Source organism: Choristoneura fumiferana, chromosome 3 (genome assembly GCF_025370935.1).
Source record: "Choristoneura fumiferana chromosome 3, NRCan_CFum_1, whole genome shotgun sequence".
Lineage (NCBI taxonomy): Eukaryota > Metazoa > Arthropoda > Insecta > Lepidoptera > Tortricidae > Choristoneura > Choristoneura fumiferana.
The window spans coordinates 5,941,777-5,957,808 of record NC_133474.1 but is presented as its reverse complement, the minus strand read 5'-3'; the positions used below and the strand labels follow the sequence as shown (position 1 = coordinate 5,957,808).

At 36.4% G+C, this 16,032-nt stretch overlaps 1 long non-coding RNA gene and 1 pseudogene across 1 annotated transcript; one reads left to right on the top strand and one right to left on the bottom strand.

Moving 5' to 3' along the window:
- Positions 1 to 10,944, top strand: part of LOC141426416 (homeobox protein aristaless-like) — a 107,487-nt pseudogene extending 96,543 nt beyond the window's left edge.
- LOC141426417 (uncharacterized) lies at positions 10,105 to 11,921 on the bottom strand. Its single transcript, XR_012451231.1, has 2 exons — positions 11,557 to 11,921; positions 10,105 to 10,580 (listed from the first exon to the last, which is right to left on the bottom strand). It is a non-coding gene; the product is annotated as an uncharacterized lncRNA (long non-coding RNA).
- Between the last annotated feature and the right edge of the window lie 4,111 nt (positions 11,922 to 16,032).

Below are 16,032 nucleotides of genomic sequence, written 5' to 3'. Positions count from 1 at the left end.
TACAACGTTGCGGAATTCCCACGGGAACTTAGCGAAATCCCGTAATTTGAATTGAGACACCAGAACTAAAGGGACATGCGGGCGAAGCCACGATTAAAGGCTTGTATGACTTGCAAGATGTCTTGCAACATAACGTCTTATTCTCTGAAACATAATAGCAGCCCAATTATCACCATAATACCATAATCAGAGCGTAATTAAGGCAATAACAATTAAAGCCAACATTGTAATTGATTACAAGAAAACTGTTGGGCCAAATTACCATTGTAGGTAAATGGTCGCCGCGTGGCACGACATTGTATTTTAATGCACATATTATATGGTTGAATTAACTTTGTGAAATATAATATTACTATATTTTAGACTTTTCTCACTGAATATTGCTTCTGTCAGTTACATTGTAATTCTAAGATTTTACAAAACTCCTAAGTCCTAAGTCATCTTGTATAGCATTTGACTTATAATCCGTCTTAAGAAGATTTGCATGATGCAGCTAATTAGTGGTGATTGAAGGAATCAATTTGTTACTTAATTATTAATTATGAGACGTAGCGTGACGAATAATTGCAGGGTTTTTGACTTGAGTTAATTCTCGCTTATTTGTTTGTCTTGTTATTTACCGCTGACTACATATAAAGGTAAACCAAAGATATATGACTATTGTCAAGAGGGCGCTATTGTTCTTATTTATATGGCAATAGTTCAGTATAGTCGGAACAATGACATCTTGACTTGTCTACAACGTTTACCTGTTAGCTCTGATGTTAATTTGGAAAGGTTTTGTAGTGAAATAGTTTCATTCCCCAAGCGTTTTATCAGTAGTTTATTATAAATATTACTTACAATGATCCGTTGTTGACTACGAATCGTTTTGGGCATTTTTGTTATTGTTCAAAGAAACCGCCACAGTGACACTGACAATCATTAAAATTATTGCCAGTGTAAGAAATTAGTTCCAATGAAATTCCGCAGCATGGCGAATAGTCATATATTTCTGGTCAGGCTTTAGATGACTATGAAGTCTTTGCCTTTGTTTTGCTATGATGGATGAATACAGAACAGTGATAGAGCGTTGTAAGAACTCGATCTCCCCGAATCATCTAAATTTTTTACGTGACTTCAGTGATGACAAGTCGAAATTCATCATCAGCCGGAAGACGTCCACTGTTTAACCAAAACCTCTCACGCTGAGAACGCCATAATGAACGACAACTCGCCACTTAGATCCACCGGTTGCCCGCAACTGTCGCGATGTCGTCAGTCAACCTTGTGGGAGGCCAGCCAACCATAGAGACAATAATCAATTGAGCAGACAAATAAGTAATATCACAGCCTGCTATAGTCATACAAAACCTACGGAAAATCACATTTTTACAGCTCATTAAAAATATGTCAATTGACTGGCGGTGCCAAAATAAATCTCAAACGCTCTAACTCTTTTCTTTCAGATTACTACACTCAAGAACTCCAACCAAAATTCAGCATGGGTGTGTCCGAGGCCCCGAAAGACGATTCCCCCCGAACGACGCCCGATCTCTCCCGAGCGGACCGCTCCCCCTCCCGCCCCCCTCCTGGCTCCGCTGACAGTGACGACGCCGACGAATTTGCGCCGAAGAGAAAGCAGAGGCGGTACAGGACCACATTCACGAGCTTCCAGCTTGAAGAGCTGGAGAAAGCGTTTTCGAGGACGCATTACCCTGATGTGTTCACTAGGTGAGTCACCTTAATTATAATCTCATTTATACATTTGTTGATCTAGTGGCAGGCCCCTCTTCCCCACTGGGCACACTGGGCACGTGCCCAGGGCCCCGCGATGCATTGGGGCCGCCTAGTCCCTACTCCATTACCAAACGATAACCTATAGCTATTCCACTCTCGCCTGAAAATCACGCTTACCTACCGAATGCAGCATGTTGTGCCCAGGGCCTCTAATAGGTGAAAAACGGCCCTGCCTAGTGGCCTAGCTAGTGGTTAGAGAACCCGAAGCCATATTGCATAACACCGGAGCACTCGCGATCGCATTCATAACCGGTTTTCTCCCTCATCCCGTACCGTGTGACGGAAATAAATGGTGAAAACGATCGTGATCCTCAGTGTAGATAATAAGGCCTGGTTTCGATCCTCAGTCGGGACAGATATTTTGTATAAAAAAAACCGGCCAAGAGCGTGTCGGACACGCCCGAAATAGGGTTCCGTAGCCATTACGAAAAAATTAAGTAATATTTTTCTGAGGATTTCGTATTTTATACGGAATCTTCCATAGTTTAGGTATATTTTATACCCTAGGCTGCTATTTACTCTTAAACTACTAATAATTCTCAAGCAAACTTAGCCGTTATAGTTTTCCTTAAAAGTTTGATATACTTAATCTATACTACCATCCTGAATTTTTTTTTAAATTTCCACCCACAGGTTTGGATTTTAGACGTTCGGACGCTCGATTTTAATGAAAATTTGTACTTTAAAGTTGAATATTTCGCAAACATATCGCTGAATCGAAAAATCGTCTTAGCAAACCCCTAATAGTTTTAAAAGACCTACCCAACGATACCCCACACTAAACTAAGTATGTATTTTTAAGTATAACTTTTATTAAGCTTTGTTTAGTTTAGGATTAGATCAGTACCTAAGTGTTACGTATTTATATAATTGCCATATTAACCTGAACGCAATGGCAATTTAATAATAGATACTGTCTGATTATATAATCATAATAATATTTAATCTCTACATAAGCATTTAAGTTTTAAATGGAGACAATTCGAAAATAACAATGGTAATTTTTGTTTCAGAGAAGAATTGGCCATGAAAATTGGATTAACTGAAGCTAGAATACAAGTAAGTAAACTTCATACTATAATTACTATAAACTACGTTGCTTTACAACCCACACTAACGTAAGTATCTTAACAAAGTACAAATTACAACAAATCAAATAATTACACGTAAAAATCCAGTTCAGCCAACATTACAAAATTATAGTTCTTGCAGCGAAGTTAATGTTACTTTTGAAAAGCGACTTTATAACTACGAATGTTAGTGTGGAATAAGAGGTGTATTTTGGTTCTCAGGCTCCGAAGGACTTGTCACTGCAACCCTTAATCAGTGCAGACCGAATCGAATGAACATAGACGCTGCAATCACTATAATAAAAGTTTGCGCGCTCATGTTGGTGCACATGAGTGGAGAAGGCATTTTAGTTGCAAATCAAATAAACGTGTTTTAAGACTTTTTGTCTCATAAGATAAACGGTTGTTCTTTGAGAATTAGATCAAAAATTATTGCAGCTTTTCTTTGTAAATAAATTACGTCAAACATAAATCGTGCAGTGTTAATATTATAGGCACAGTCGAACAAATCGAATCATGCATGACCCAGGGTGGAACCTTTGTGCTACTAATGTCATGTTGACATCTCATACTTTTGTCAAGGAAATCATAGTGAAATTGAGCTTTTATTAATAATGCTATGGCTATGCCATTTCAATATTACTAGTTATGCCTCCTCCATTTGCTTGATTCGTTGATGACTTCAATAAAATAACAGAGCTGAGTGCACCCACACAGCTATGCGAGTAAAACTATTTATTTAGGAATAATCGGTGCAATTATTTGAATACAAATCGATGTAGATTCAACATTGAACAATAATGTTGAATAATATAGGCACTGAGCGGAAGAAAATGTGGCCCTTAAATGTATACAGTAATAGGTAATTTTGTATGTAGGATGGCCCAAATTTTGTGCCGCTGTGTAAGTATAATTGAAAGAAAGAAAGAAAGAAAAATGATTTATTAACGGTCCCAACAGTACCACCACCGAACACAAAAAACAATAATATATTATTATACAAGCATAATTTACAATAAATTGTATGGTGATGACACCAATTGTCACCGAAAAAGGGTCTCCACTCAGCATGTGTTGCTACACAGTGGGTGCAGCAACGCTGATTTTCTGCAGAGCCCAAATTTGAGCTAAACGACAGCTCCACTTGTTACATTATAATTTTATAATATAATTAAACAGGTATTGAAATATTACCCACACAGCTAAGACTAAGCCTACGTTTTAACCAAGTGACGGGCATAAGGCACAAAGCAAGAGGCATGGTGATAATAAAAAAAAAATAAAAAAAATAACATATTATATGCAATACCCATACACAATTGAAGGAAAATACCTCCATTTGTAATGGAAATGTCTGTTTTTTTTAAAGTAGGTATGTTCTTAAATGTCAAAAATGTAGAGCTCAGAGAACTTGTACAGGCGTAAAAGTACTAATGAAAATTTGCTTACAGCAGACAGTCAGAGCTTTGCCCGATTTATCCAATGACCAGTTTTTATGTGTGAATAAAATGCACACTTTTTAAGGTTTAATGTATATTTATATATTGACTTACATAATATCACTCACAGAAGTTTAAATTATAGAAATTGATACGCTATCTTAATTGAAGCGTACTATCTGAAATACTTTTGTTATCTTTATGTTGCACTAAATTTAATTAGCGATACAAATCGCGTTTCCGGTTCTCGCGTATCTGTAATAATAAATGTAGATGAGCTAGTTCGACTTCATCGTTCTGTTTTTAAAGTTTATTTTTAAGGATATTCAGGATTTTTACTCAGAAATTCACGGAAAAAACGGGTTCTCGTGATTAATAAAATTAAATTAAATTAAAACTCATCTGTACTTAAAAAACAGGCAGATTTTACGTTGAGTATCAAACAGGGTTTAATTCATTAAAAAGGGTTTTATCAAAATTTTCTCGGATTAGAACAGATAGTCATGTATGCAATTTGGTTTTAAATTTGCATTAAAAACCAAAGACGTTTACTATCGTGCAATAGCAAAATATATTATTATAATGAAAAAAAAATGTTTCGTTCTCCGGCAAACTTTGAAAACATTCCAAAGGAAGTCAAATCATTCGATTCTGTTTCTTCGACTACCTCCGTACCACAACTATGCGATACCGACCCGACGAGCAATTTTGCTATTCATTGCGCGGCTAACTCTCTTACCTCAAAGAAGTTAATTGGCATCACGCGCAATAGTCGTCGTCGGCTCAAAGCAGTCGTGGCTGCGCCGTTATAAAGGCTGTTTTAAGTAATGGTGTGGTTGCAATAAAGGTATATTTAAACCCCCTTGTTTACTAAATGGGGTCATCAGTGATGATCTTGCGCCGCCCGCAGCTGATTCCATTGGTCGTTCTCGGGGGAGTAAAATGACGCTTTACTTGGGTTTCTTCTTTGCGTTTGTTAGTGTTTGTATGAAAGTAACTTTATATGACGAGTCTAATATTAATATTTAACCAATAGCCAAATGTAGTGCAGGGTAATATTAAAAATAATATTTATTATCCCAAAAAAAAAAATACCAACATGTCTTTGGTATACGTTTCTGTTAAAAATTTCATTTTTAATACAAGCTTTTTTGCTGACTGTATTTTTGTTGCCTTTACTTGCATTGTCATTTAAACTGCATATCCGTACCAAATCTCAAGTCGGTACTATTAACCATTGAGGAGTTCCCTCCTGCAGCAACGATCCTGGCAGGACTACCAAGATGTCACTACCAGATTATTGTATTGTCAGAAAATTTACGTATGTCAAATTTCAAGTCAATCGGACCGCTGGAAGTGGGTCAAATTTAGCTTGCAAGATTTGACCTAAATAAATAAACAGGGCAAGCTAAAGAGTAGCTTTTAAAAAAAGCCTGGTGTTTAGTGGTAGTGGTATTTATATCAACATAAACACGTGGCATCTTGCATCGTGCATTGCAGTATTGCAATTGTATCGTAAAAATTAAAGACAGGGTTTTGCGAGCAAAAAAGTGAGATCGAGTGAAACTACTAACGCCTCGTTTCGTGTGCGCGTGAGTATCAACATGTTTTCTTAGCAAAGTCTGAAAAAAACATGTATTCGTGACATTTTACAAAACAAAGAAAAAGAAAAACGGAAATCGAGAAAAATATTGTAACGAAGTCTATAGTGGATCTGTTGTCACAAGGCGAACTATAGTTTTTCTGGACTTACTTTGCCGTCTGCAGAACTGTCTTTACATTTTATTTGGTTTGAATTTTTTTGGGCGGTTTACGTAGCCTATGAGCACAGATAACGCATGTTCGTGAAACCATGTACGATGAAATGCCTGACGGTTAAAAATCCTTTTCCCCAGCGAGTTCTTAAGGCCTCCGTCCACTAGCCCATTACCGTAATGCGTTGTTAAGCCATTAGGGCCGGCACCTGGTCGGTTTTTGCCGGCCGTCCATTCCGCCGGCAATTACAAGTCAGTTAAGTGGTTAGCTTTTGCTTCCGGACAAATTATGCTGTATGTTACTGTTTGTAAATGTTTATGATATTTCGTTGCTCTAATACTTGAGACTATGTTAACACACGTTCAGCGGTGACAATCGAGTTCAGTTCTTATAGCATTTGCGTTAGAGATATTAACACTGATGAATTTGTTTGAGTACATTTAATACAACAGCTAACTTACTTTTGACGGGTCGAGAAAATAGATAACAGAGAAGTTGAACAGACACTCAGTAACAGAAGTACTAACCTTCTAATTACTTTGACATTACAGTAACATTATAGTACCTATAATAAGAGAACGTTTTGTGGCATAAAAGATGATGTTGTGACTCGAATGTAAAGTTGGTTTGGTTTGACGCATCGCGACGATGGAAGAATTACGAAAGATATATACTACTACTAGTATAAGGTAAGTGTGAATGGAAATGTCGGAAGGTGAAGACTAAAAAAGACATTCCATGGCCAGATTGCGGATTTCCAAAAGAAAGGTTAATTTTGAGCTCTACAGCCGCTCGTGCACTGCCCAGCGCTTGACAGTTAACCAGTCCAATTATCATTTAAAAAAAAATGCAGTTTCAAGAACTTTGGTAACCAGAGCAACTTGCTGATCGATAATCTTGGTAATTTACTTTTTTTATTTGATCAAAATGCGATTTTAGTTCGTCATTTCTTCGAAAGTTTATGATTTGATAATTAGATAAATTACAATATAGGATTTCATCAGAGAAATGTAAAACAAGTTACGCGCATATTTATAAGGGATAATGATTGCGATTACATATAATTATTTCAAATAAGTACTTGTTTACACTGAGAATGTGAAACTCCGTGAAAACTTTTCTAATAAAGGTAAAGCCACACTATATCACCAAAGATTGGGCCTTATTACCGCAACGCTGTCGCTATTAAGGGCACCTTTTTGCCGCCGTACATTCCAAGCACAACCAATTACAACATTTATGAATTCGCAAGCTTCAACACCGTATGAAGTCATATTTATAATATTGCCCATTGTTAAGCGGAACCTTTACACAGTGAAATAAAGACTTTATTTGTTCAAGTATAAGATGATTTTACAGCGTGTATGGATGTAAACGCAGTAGAATTTCTTGTAATCGCAGCATCCGCTAAACCCGCATCGACATTTACAGAAACGCGTTTAAGAGTTTTTACCAGCGCATTTATCATAAGTGAATTAATTTAAATTGCCATAAAATAGCAGTTTACATAATGACTGTACTGTTTCGTATATTTTAATTTTTCGTCTCATAAATATTGAACGTTATAAATATTGCATGTTGAGATATTGGATGCTAAGGGATTTTTTATGTATGCTACGTTTTATTGGAATTTATTGACATAATTATAGCTACGTAAATTGTCTTATTTGGATATTTTTTAATTAATATCGACGTTATTAAGACCTGGTTAGCTAGTAACATTTTTTAAATTAAAAATGGCGTTACACATTAATATCAATAAAAAGAAATAATAAAAATTAATGATTTATAATATATTGAGCTGAATCCATTGGCAAGGCAATTGAAACAATTAACACAACCAATTATAAAATTCAGAGATAATTTGAAATATAACTGACATTTGTGAACACTAAATCATCATCCCAGCCTCCCACTGCAGGGCACAGGCCTCCCCTCAGAATGAGAGGGCTTGGGCAGTAGTTCCCACGCGGGCCCAGTGCGGATTGGAACACTAAATACTTGTTAGTTATAGTATCAATAGATTGCTCCCGCGGCTTCAAAAAAAATATTATTTCTCAATATAAGTGAATTGTATTCTGTTTTTGTTTTTTTTTGGGAAATAAATGTCTTAAACCATAGCTTCAATTTTATGGAAAAACAATAAAAGGTAGTTCTGTCTCGTGAGAATTTGAAATTCCGTAGTCACCTCAATGGTCCTGAGAAGAAATTAAATACCAAGTCTCTAGAGCTCTAGTGGTTAATTTTGTGGTCTGCCAGTCAGTCTGTCAGTTACGTTCCTTTTTACAAGCTTCTACTCATCCTGCTTTCTTTAATTGTATACTCTAGTTTTTAATGAAGTATTTTATTTGTAATTATTTTATTTTGAAAAAAATGACTTTCTTTCAAGTTTCCAAGTTGCTTCCAACTTGGAAGAAAGACATTTTTTCAAAATAAAATACTTATTTTATAATGACGTGTAAAAGTGCCCATTGCGGCCTATTTACTGAATAAATGATTTTAATTGGAATTTGAAAGACAATAGAAATATTTGAGTTCTTATAAATTCTTAATAACTGTTGTATTGTTTCAGGTGTGGTTTCAAAACCGGCGAGCCAAGTGGCGGAAGCAGGAAAAAGTGGGGCCCCAAGCTCACCCCTACAACCCCTACTTGGGGGGCGCGGCGGGAGCGCCGCCCCCCTCCGTCGTCGCCTCCATGCCGAACCCATTCTCACAGCTCGGATTCGGGTTCAGGAAACCCTTTGACGCCAACGCTTTGGCGTCGTTTAGGTAATTCATTTAATATTTTATAGAGTATGTATAAAATGTACCAATTCTATTAAATATACCGTGACTAGTACGTTCTGAAAATAGGAAAGGAAAAATCTCGGCTCCAGGAATCGAACTTGGCTTTTCATCAATGCGTGATGCATGCTCGTTATTCAGTGGTACCACGAAGAAAGACAATTCCTTCTGGTACCACTGGTGGAACAAGTTGGTGGTACTGCGATGAATAGGGGCTTGCTACGGGTGACTCCTAAGTAGTGAACTAAAATTATAGTTTGTAAAACAAACTTTCTAGGCTTTAGTGCATTACTCGTAGCTCTTAAAGCAAACAATTAAGCTTTTAAATTAAATAATGGTAGTTCATTTTAATTTAGCTTTTAAACTTGTTCAAACTGTTACTGCGCGAATCAAAATCACACTTGGTCTTTTTTTATTCCCTTCCCCTCAACCGTTGCCCACAATAGCGAACAATATTTTCTTAATTAAATTAGTCTTCAGTAATCATAATTTGTTCCTTATCTAATCAATTTAACGCTACTAACAATTATAATTATTTTGTTCGATGAAGGCTGTGTATTGCGGTTCACAAAATGATGAACTTATTAATGACTAATCAGCTTTATAACCTGAACAGACACTGTGACATAAAATCAGTTTTAACTTTGAAATTTGCTGTTTAATTTTTATAAAAGGATTAATGAAAAATCTAAAATAGAATCATAATAATATTTTCTTCTTCAACAGATACACCAGTGCACCAATGCTCAGCAGTCAGTACCTAGGAGCGCCACTCTCGCGCCCGCCCCTCTTCAGTGCCCCTCTGTACTCGTCTCCCCCTTCCACTCCCTCCTCGCCGGCTTGGCGCCCCCCAGAAGATCCCCCGAGCCCCCGCCGGTCTCACCCCCCATATCGCCTGGCAGCGAGTCACCTCCATCCACAGCACCAGAAGTAGAAAGAAGGAGTTCCAGTATAGCAGCGCTGAGAATGGCAGCGAGAGAACACGAGATTCGCTTAGAAATGCTGAGACAGCGGCACCATACGGATATGATCAGTTGAGAGTAACACTGATCAGTATAGCGTGATGTTTCATCACTGATCAGTTGAAGTGACATGTGAATATATCAAAATAGGATTCACAGCTCGTCAGTTACAAAAAATAAAGAGGCAGGACGTAAAACGTTTGTGGGTTGTTTCTAAAAATAGCTAAAAATAGTATTTTACTGTATGATTCGCACCTTTAAAATTAAACTGAAATAATTCGAAATTCTCATGTTTTAAAATTCAACCAGATTGTCTTATATTTAAAGTTTATTTTGGAACTGCGAATATTTCGAATTGTTTCAGTTTAATTTTAAAGATGATTATTAGCTCTCTTTTAAATATTAGGTCTGACGTAAACCTGCCTTAAAAAATAAACACGTGTGAATCGGCCTTATATTATTATATTTAGTAAAAAGTATTAGCTAGGTTATTATACTGTAAAGAATGTACTTAAATCTCCGTCCAATTGTAAGCCTTATGTTATTTATTTATACAAATAAGATACTAAGCTATACCTTAACTGTCTCAAGAAAATATTTATAATTAGTGAATATACTATTGTTTTTAAGGGATTGAAACAAGGAAAGGTTTATAATAATTTGAGCAATATTTTTATTTTATAGAAAAAAGTGATAATCTTATAGATAATTTCGATTAATGGTGTAGAATCATTTTACGCCGATACACCGAATACTGAAAAGTTTTTTAAATACCTTTAATTATTTCTCAACTGAAAACAAACAATTAATGAAATTACAAAAATATAAACACGCACAAAATTGCTAATAAATAATAAATACACATAAGTTTTCCCCTGCTTATTATTTTTAACTTTGTATCCGTAATCTAATTTGAATGACGTTTTACTTTGCCGACGGTACTTATGTAAATTATCGGAAGGTACTTATTATTATCGGTACTTATGTAAATTTCTATTTATAAATAGCACCAAAGAAAACAAATTATAAACAATACAATCGGTGACACTTACATCCATGATCTTTTTGTTATAATGCGTAAACATGTTTACAAATGCCAATTACAAAATATCAAAATATCACGTATTCACGTACAATAAAATGTATTTAAAATGATTTGTATGTTTTCTTTCGTGTTGTCCTTTAATTCCTTTCCGACATGTTTGAAATTAAGCTGGTTTCAAGTTAGTGATTTAGACGTATTAGAATCCTTCAAGGTAACAATGACCAATACAATGCATGACAATGAGCGATATGGCCGCCTAATGCTTACCTTGTAATTTTCTCTCTGTGTACCTGTTTTCTGTATCGCTTACTATTCTGGTGTACAATAATAAGTTAGGTAATATAATAACAATTCAATCCATTGACAGGCACAGGCCTAACCTTACCTACAGTATGTAACAGAGCTTGGGTTGTAGTTCGCATAACTTCACGGCCCTATACCATTGATTCAAAGATATAAAGTATACAGATTTCAATCAATATTCATGGAGAACATTTTTTTTGATCGACTGGATGGCAAACGAGCAAGGGTCTCCTGATGGTAAGAGAACATGAACATGCCCTAATCGTTTAAATAAGCATTTTGTGGAGCAACATGTAATGATTTTTCTCTTTACTTACTGCGCTCGTGTGTATGTAAAGTAAACGTAAACACAGAAACACATACATAACACACGAATCATAGATAAAAGTTAAAAGATGTGAACGGAAAAGAATACGCACCTTTTCATCGGGCAGTTATGTAATAATACCAATAAAGCACAGTGATTTTGTCAAAATTAGACATTAATGACATTGTAATAAGAACCACGGCACGCGTCATCGTGAATGACTCCTATACTCATGAGTCAACCGTCAAAAATGAAATCAATCTGCCCTTTACACTAAATACCAACACGAAGAAAAACGCAAGTCAATTACCAAAACGTAAATGTTAAGAGCCGGCCATTAACGAAACCAATGAGATATAATCCAATTTTGTTCCCGCATTCCTCGAACATCAATCACAAGGCAGTTACGCGGCCAGAGTGGCAGCTAACCGTTGGGAGGGACCCATCAATCACACAAAACAATACCGGATACACAATTAATCCCATAATCCCAACTAATTAAAATGTAATTCAATTATTTTTAATCGTGGGCAACGAGATTGGTTTCCACGCAATCTATTAATCTAAAATTCAATTATGAGCTATATGGCAAAGGCTGCTTATTGATGATTTAGCGATTAAAAAGAAAACGCCGAGCACGATTTTATTAATCGAACTTTTGTTTTTTATAGCCGATCGTTTCAGTGTGGTCCGCCGGCTACTGCTTTTATCGCGCTGCTCACTCACCTATACTAAGCTATAAATGTACCAAATTAACAGAATATAGTAAGCAGATGATATCTTCAAGTGCCTATAACTCGCGGATTCCTACGTGTGTAAGAATTTAAAACAATATCATAAAAGTCCATACAAAAGGACCGGACATTCAGATTCGGAGTAGGTACAGTCAGTGCATCGTTACTCAATAAAATAGAGTACGAGTACACCCCTGCCGTGAAAGCCGTGGTGGCCTAGTGGTTCGATCTATGGCCTCTCAAGCAGTGAATCATGGGGTTAAACCCAGGTTCGCACCTCTGAGCTTTACCATGAGCTTTACGGTGAAGAACAACATGGTGAGGAAACGTGGTTAATCCTGCGAAACAATTAAATAGTGTGTGTGAGGTTCCCAATCCGCACTGGGCCCGTGTGGGGAGTAGGTACGGCCCAAGCCCTCTCATTCTGGGAGGAGGCCTGTGCCCAACTGTGAGGCGTGTGTATGTCGGCGGCCGATCGCAAAATCCGCCAGATCACGAAATCCCATAGGATAGGAATTTCGTGATTTGGCGGATTTTACGAATGGCCGCCGACATTATAGACTGGAATGCGTGAATTTATACATAGTAGTCAAATTCTCTTTGTCAATTTATTACTCTAAAATGTATTCGGTGACATGCTACTAACACCGCGCGGGTTCGTAAGTGAATATAACGGCAATCAAACGAGCGACGAATCTGTTACGTAGTAATTAATTAATCTATGGTAGGTACAACCCCGGTTGTTGTTATTATACCATAAGTCAACATCTACCCCGAAATCAAATATTCTGATCTTAAACTGACATGCCTGGGAACTATCAACAGAGAATACCTACTCAATACTTTATTGCTCTTCCACAATGTATGTTACAAAGACGTTAAACAATAGTATGTGATCATCATGGGCCCTGTTGGACACAGCAATATTTAAATGAATATTGAATATTATCTTTTCCGCGGAAGGAAAATACTCGTCATTTCAATCGCGAGTGTAATGTAAATTCATTGAGTGCAAGAACCCTGGACTCAAGACTCAAACTCTGGCCCAAGCTAACCCATCAGTCCGGTATCTACCTACCTTCTACATAATTTGATGTACATGTCTGACATATTCCGGAATTATTAGATATACCCGAAACATGTGGCATTATAGTATGTTGCGATTGAAGTTTGCCGTAAATAAACAATTTTACCATCTTTGATGAATTCATCAAAGTTTACCATAATCTGATTCAGCATAAAAATACAATAGAGTAGAAATATCAATGATATCAACAATACTTACAAATAAATGGATATGTAATAGGTGGTAAGTAAGAATTTTTATCTTTCATCTTTACTCTCGTGGAATTAAACATATATCAAAGGTCAAGTTGAAACCTATTTTTCAATTGTAAAGATTAAAAAACAACGATAGGGAAGCCAGGATCGAGTTTTACTAATGAAAAATAAATAATAACTCTGTTAATTTAATTGTAATCGAATTTTTATCCCGTCCTCATCAGGCCGGGACCGCCTCTTGACAGACTCTCATTATGCTAGGAGATCTAAGTTAAGAGACGCAGCGACGGTTTTTGGAATTATTTTAGTTTCAGAAAATATAAAATTTAGTCAAGGTCATAAATATAATAATAATAATATGTACCTACAAGCTCCTTACATCCATTCTGACAACAAAAATTAACACGCACATTGTTGCGAACAAAGTTTTGGCCCTCTCTCAGAATGGATGTAGGGTTGGGTCCCGTGGTACTAAAGAGATCCTCCTCATTGACCTGACCATTTACCAACAAGTCCGGCGAAACAAGGGGACCCTGTCGACTGCCTGGATTGACTACAAGAAGGCCTATGATTTAGTCCCTCATTCATGGCTTGAGAGGGTCTTGGAGCTGTAAAAAGTTGATACAGCTTGAGCCTTCTTAGGCTCATGCATGAGACAATGGATGACTGTCCCTCGTCTACCGGGTAGGAGAGATGGCAACCTTGATCCGCAGGACTTTATAAGGATCGAGCGAGGTATTTTCCAGGGTGATAGTTTGAGCCCTTTGTGGCTTTGTCTTGCTTTGCATCCACTCAGATCAGAACCCTGCTGAGGGATTCTGGGTTAGGCTGTCGACTTCGGAGAGGGGGTGAGATAATTTCTCACCAAAACACCAAGATCTGATCGTGTTACTAAAGAAGACAGAGGCTTTCAGTAACGCAATCAAAATGGAATTTGGTGCAGAAGTGTGTGTGGTTATGAATGTACAGCAGGGAAAAGTTGTAAGTTCGCAGGATTTGCAACTTTTTGCAACAATGACCCTCAGATTAAGGTTTCTTAGGTAAGTTTTCTTTGTCTTCTTCTTATTAGTATTATTTTATTTTATTCAATCTGTATCTATCTATTTAATCTTAATTACGTAATTATTTCCAACATTCGTTATCTATTAACAAAATAACAATATTATAAGTATTTTACATAATCACCATCAAAATAATATAATGTACGTTACCAAGATGTTAAAGATATCTATACACCTTTATGCCACTAATCATGAGTTTGATGTATACATATATTTGACGCTGCGGCTATATAGATAGGTATTTATGTCCTCGATTGTATGCACAGCCACGAATACTTTAACCATCGTCACGAATATTTTAAAATAAAATTTACAATCAATTCAAGAATACGCGAGTAGGGTCAAGTGGGGGGGCAGTGTAATAAGAAAGTAATTATTATTAAAAAAAATATTCTTATTACCTATTTATTACACAATCAGCAGTCACTTTCATATTAGGCTTGAAATAAATTCAAAATTACGATTAGAAATTACTTTTTGTCTTGGTTTTGTGAAAGTACAAAGTAAGTGTGCCCCATAACATTATAACACTATACTTACGTGAGACGAAATAAAATTTGAAAAATAAGGTTTTTTTAACCGCTCTCAGCGTGTAACTTGTGTCCGCTCACAATTCGGACGTTTGGGCGTAACTGCGCCAAATCTAATTATGAGCCCAAGCAAAAAACGCAAGCGAAAACAACATTTTTGTATGTTTTATAAAGCTCGCGGGATTTCGCGCGTCAGAAACGCCAGTTTTTAATGGGCTATTATTATTCGGTTGATTTTGTGTGGAAACTTTTGTTCAGTTTTTGGAAGACTTAATTTTAATGTGATTTGATTTTAATTTTGAAATGCTTTGGACGTCTTCAAAACACAAATGTGGAATGTTAGTTTTTGAGTCTAAGACCAACGAAACATTGACTTTGTTGATATGACATGTAGAAACGATCCTTTTATAGAGGTTTTAAGGTGTTTTATTTTTACTCCGTCTTAAAAAAATATAGGTATATATAATATACTATCCCACGGGAAACTGTCCTTTGTCCTTCTCAGGGACCTAAACTATTACCACATTAACCCCATGTTTCACCATCCATTATATTAGGGATTACAAAGAAAACCTTCTCGTTTCTTTAATTTATATAATTGATACCAACTTATTGTAAAAACTCTTGCTGAAATTCCTTTCAGATTAATGAACTTTAGACACAAATTATTTCAATCAAGCCGAACCTAAAATCATTAGCATACCTTTGCATCAATAATTGCTACACGAATCTAAACAAACAAACGGCCGACCGTTACGAATAATCGATATTATGTATCGATGCTCGCGTCAACAGTATCGATTAATAAATGAATTGATTAGGGGTGGGCGGAGATCTTCTAACGAGCGAGAGCACTGCCGTTTCGTGTCTGTTTAATTACTCTATGGTTAAGTAATTTTCAGTCTTACTGTCAGTAAGTTGGGTGGGGATTCAAATGTTAATGTGAAACTTGGGTCTTGAAAGGTTAAATAGTACCACCAGA